This window comes from Phyllostomus hastatus, unplaced genomic scaffold, assembly GCF_019186645.2.
Source record: "Phyllostomus hastatus isolate PE091 unplaced genomic scaffold, TTU_PhHast_1.1 phas_contig_86, whole genome shotgun sequence".
Lineage (NCBI taxonomy): Eukaryota > Metazoa > Chordata > Mammalia > Chiroptera > Phyllostomidae > Phyllostomus > Phyllostomus hastatus.
This window is the reverse complement of record NW_025333977.1, coordinates 53,886,778-53,891,274: the sequence shown is the minus strand read 5'-3', so window position 1 is coordinate 53,891,274 and position 4,497 is coordinate 53,886,778. Positions and strand designations below refer to the sequence as shown.

Sequence of the window (4,497 nt, the reverse complement as noted above, 5' to 3'; positions counted from 1 at the left end):
AGACATAGGAGTGGAAATAAACTGCCAAAATTTTGAAAGTAGCAATGACCATCTTTTCAAAAGAGTAAGTAAAGCAGATTACAACAGTACATGAAGAACTGGACAAGATTTATAATGGTAAGGAAAGTATAGTTTAAGGAGAAAATTAAGTATATGAAAAACTGGAAATACAAGGGTAGACAAACATCAGGAAAATAAAAATAGGTAATTTAAAAATATTTCTTTATTTTGTAGAGAGAGAGAGAGAGAGAAACTTGAATTAGCCGTTCCATTTACTGATGCATTCATTGGTTGGTTCTTGTATATGCCCTGACCCGTAGTTAATTTTTATTAGACATGAATAAAAAGGTGACACTGGAACTAAAATACAAAAATCTAATAAGTGGATTGAACCCCTAGTAATGATTAGAAATAATGAATGAGAAATGGGCTCGCCTAAACTTTTGATATAATAAACAAAGCTAAGAGTTAAGCACTTTAAAAAAATACACATTTAAGTGGTTAGGCATGACTGCTTGTGTTTTACATGGCAAACTTCAAAGATGAAATGAGGTCTACTAGGTCCACTCACGCTATTGCAAAGGGTAAAATTTTCTTCTTTTTTAAAAACTGAGTAGCATCCCACTGAGTAAATGTACCATTCTAAGTGAAATAAGCCAGTCAAGGAAGAACCTTTCACTCATATGTGAAGTGCAAAGAATAAACTGAACTAAGAAGCAAAATAGAGACAGACTCATAGACACAGCAGTTTGACAGCTCGGGAGAGGTAAGGGTGGGGGTGTGGAGGGATTGGGCAAAAAAGAAAAAAAGAGAGAAAGAACTCATGGACATGGACAACAGTGTGATGATTGTTGTGGAGGGGGTGGGGGGAAGTGGAAGAGGGTATGGAGGGGATAAATGATGGTAGAAAAAAATGAAATAAAGAAATGAGGTCCACTACAGTTTGGGGGGATCCAGGAAACCAGAGAAAGTATATTGGTGGAGAGAAAAATGTAGGGCTTCCAGTATTTAAAGGTAGGATTGATATTTTTAAAATGAAGATTTGTGGTATTAATCATAGATCTGTGATTAGTTTAATTATTTACACATTCCCAATTTACACTATGGGAAAATGCAACATAGGAAAATTTTTGTAATGGAACAATGTACTGTCTCTAACCAATTCTCTTACAATTATTCAATAAATAATCTGCCCTCCTGCTTCCGCCTGGCTGGGAGCAGAGGCGTCGCGCCCTTCTCCGCAGAGAGAAATGTCATCCCTGTGGTGGAGACTGGGTCTTTGAGGGAATTCGAGGAAAGCAGAGTCTTTCAAGGAACAAGGAAATGCATACTACACCAAGAAAGATTACAACGAAGCTTACAAGTATTATACAAAAGCCATAGATATGTTTCCTAAAAATGCTAGCTATTACGGGAATCGAGCAGCCACCTTGATGATGCTCCGAAGGTCCCGAGAAGCTCTGGCAGATGCACAGCAGTCAGTGAGATTGGACGACAGTTTTGTCCGGGGACACCTGCAGGAGGGCAAGTGCCACCTATCTTTAGGGAATGCCATGGCAGCATGTCGCAGTTTCCAGAGAGCCCTAGAACTGGATCACAAAAATGCTCAGGCACAACAGGAGTTCAAGAATGCTAACGCAGTCATAGAATATGAGAAAATAGCAGAATCGGATTTTGAGAAGCAGGATTTTCGGAAGGTACTTTTCTGCATGGATCGTGCCCTAGAATTTGCCCCTGCTTGCTATCGCTTCAAAATCCTCAAAGCAGAATGTTTAGCAATGCTGGGTCGTTACCCAGAAGCACAGTCTGTGGCCAGCGACATTTTACAGATGGACTCCACCAATGCGGATGCTCTGTACGTGCGAGGTCTTTGCCTTTATTATGAAGATTGTATTGAGAAGGCGGTTCAGTTTTTTCGTGCAGGCTCTCAGGATGGCCCCTGACCATGAGAAGGCCTGTGTTGCTTGCAGGAATGCCAAAGCACTGAAAGCAAAGAAAGAAGACGGGAATAAAGCCTTTAAAGAAGGAAATTACAAACTAGCCTATGAACTGTACACAGAAGCCCTGAGGATAGACCCCAGCAATATAAAAACAAATGCTAAACTCTACTGTAATTGGGGTATGGTTAATTCCAAGCTTAGGAAACGACATGATGCAATAGAAGACTGCACAAGTGCAGTGAAGCTCGATGACACTTACATAAAAGCCTAATTGAGAAGAGTTCAGTGTTACATGGACACAGAACAGTATGAAGAAGCAGTGCTGGACTATGAAAAAGTGTATCAGACGGAGAAAACAAAAGAACAAAACAACTCCTTAAAAACTCACAGCTGGAACTGAAGAAGAGTAAGAGGAAAGATTATTACAAGATTCTGGGAGTGGACAAGAATGCCTCTGAGGATGAGATCAAGAAAGCTTACCGGAAATGGGCCTTGATGCACCATCCAGATCGGCACAGTGGAGCCAGTGCCGAAGTTCAGAAGGAGGAGGAGAACACGTTCAAGGAAGTCAGAGAAGCTTTCACCATCCTGTCTGATCCCAAGAAAAAGACTCGCTATGACAGTGGACAGGACCTGGATGAGGAGGGCATGAATATGGGTGATTTTGATGCCAACAATATCTTCACGGCTTTCTTCGGCGGTCCCGGGGGCTTCAGCTTTAAAGCATCTGGTCCAGGGAATTTCTTCTTTCAATTTGGCTAATGAAAGGCCATCATCCAGAACCCAGAAAATGCAGACTTGCTCAGTGTAACCTTGAATGTGGACACAACTCACCTCCTCTGTCATGTCTCCATGTCCTTAGAGCAGTTTCATTTTCTCAGTTGGATGTCCTGTGTCTGTGAGTGGGGTGAAGGAAAGGGAGCCAGTGCAGAAGACTGCGGGGAGGGGAGGGAGACGGGGGGGTGGACGGGGAGGCAGCTTGTGAATTTTTGTTTTACTGAATAACTTTATTAAAAAAGGAAAAAAATGAAGAGAAAAAATTATTCAATAAATAATCTCTAAGAATACAAAAAAAAGACTTCTGACAAATTGATTGTAAAATTCATATGAAAAAGTAAACATGAATGAAGAGTCAGGAATACAATACTAGATAGTTGAATAAAATAACTTCAAAATTCTATCAGCATAAATGTGTAGGAATTTTTGATAGAATACAGTTAGAATTTCATTCGAATTCCTGTTAATCTTGGAAAAAATGTTAAAAGGAAAGCAATATCAAGGTGCCAAGCAGAAAAAAGAGGATTAGCAAATTGAAACCCAGAGAATAAATGCATGAGTTGATGATTCAGTAGCTTGGTGGTTGGCAGTGTATGGTGAGAAAAAGGAAGAATTGTCTTGGTTTTGATTTTAGTACCTAAACGAGGCTGAGCGACAAGGCACTGGAGCACTTTAAGAGGAAAATCAAACTCCCCTGAATAAACCAGAACCCCAGAAAGCTATACAGTGTGTGATATATGAGTCCAAAAAAAAAAAAAAATGTCTGCAGGTATAGAAACAGCTCAAGAAAAGTTTGAGGTAAAAGAAAAACATTTTTCTAAACTTATTTTAACATAAAAAGTGATTCCAATAGTTGATATGTGTGAGCAGATAGAAAACACAAATGCAAAATTACTTTCAAAGATATGGTTTTACCCCTGTTTAAACAAGAGATGTCATCTAAATCCCTACTGAAGATGAGGTCATAGTCCAAAGTCACAGGGCACATGGGGAAACAATACGCTGTCATTAAGTGCCAATAGGAGACTTTAAGTACTGAAAGGTCACAAATAAAACTATAAAATATGTATATTTATTTACATAAACCCACATTTATATGACAAGGTAGAGCCTTTAAATTGAAATATAAACATTGGAATTAAAAATACAATAGAAGTCATGTAAATGTGAAAAGTCCAGGCAGTTTTTAAAAAGAAACGTTAAATAACGGTGTAGAGGAAGAAGCAAGCATCTCAATGAAAAAGGAACTTCTCACACCACAGACTAAATAATTGCTGCCATAAAAATAAATAATGAAAATTTTCTCTTTCCTTCTTTTCCTTTCCCTATGACTGACAGATTTGGGGGTGTGTGCAGAGAACAATGTTAAAATGTTTGAAATCATGATTAGATATTAAGCTAACTCAGGTTCAAATTAATTTACAATGTAGTCAAAATATTATATGAGGTCTGTCCAGAAAAAGTCCAGCCATTGTTAATATAATGAGAATCATTTGCAGACATCCATGTAACCTGGAAGACAAGGAGAATGGACTGGAATGTGCATTTGAGAACAATGAGGACTGTACTCTACTAGTCACTGGGGGTGGTAGATGTCATTGAGTGAGCATGTGTACTGTGTGGCTGTTGCATTCAAAATGACTGAGCAAATAGAGCAAGGAATCTGCATCAAATTTTGCATGAAGCTTGAACATTTCTCTATAGAAGCTATTTGGTGATTCAGAAGGCTGTAGCTATGGGCAACTGGTGGTTGGCAGTTTCATTGTGACAACGCACCCTC

The 4,497-nt window shown here is 39.0% G+C and overlaps 1 pseudogene; it reads left to right on the top strand.

The window, feature by feature from the left end:
* The first annotated feature begins 1,370 nt into the window (after window positions 1–1,370).
* On the top strand, window positions 1,371–2,801 carry LOC123827285 (annotated as a pseudogene).
* Window positions 2,802–4,497: the final 1,696 nt, after the last annotated feature.